This window comes from Penaeus monodon, chromosome 23 (genome assembly GCF_015228065.2).
Source record: "Penaeus monodon isolate SGIC_2016 chromosome 23, NSTDA_Pmon_1, whole genome shotgun sequence".
NCBI lineage: Eukaryota > Metazoa > Arthropoda > Malacostraca > Decapoda > Penaeidae > Penaeus > Penaeus monodon.
Window position 1 is genome coordinate 41,126,118 of NC_051408.1, and position 205 is coordinate 41,126,322.

General features: G+C 44.4%; 1 protein-coding gene across 2 annotated transcripts in view; it reads left to right on the forward strand.

Annotated features, from left to right (window-relative positions):
- The window catches only part of LOC119588076 (methylmalonyl-CoA epimerase, mitochondrial-like), a 4,535-nt gene that overhangs the window by 1,908 nt on the left and 2,422 nt on the right, over positions 1-205 (forward strand). The window lies entirely within an intron of this gene.

Genomic DNA, 205 nt, shown 5'->3' on the forward strand with positions numbered 1-205 from the left:
AGCCTCATATAAAAAATTGTGCAGCGATGAAAAGAATAGACAAGCAGGGTAAATTAATGCTTCTTGTGCTTCTGATTTTCCCCTCAAACAGCTGACTCAGCTGCACCCTGATATGCTTTTCAATATGGCACTTAGGGTGGGGGCTGCTATGGTCTCTGAATTAATCTTCCCCCCTTCCCCCTTCTCCTCAACTTGTGTTCTCACT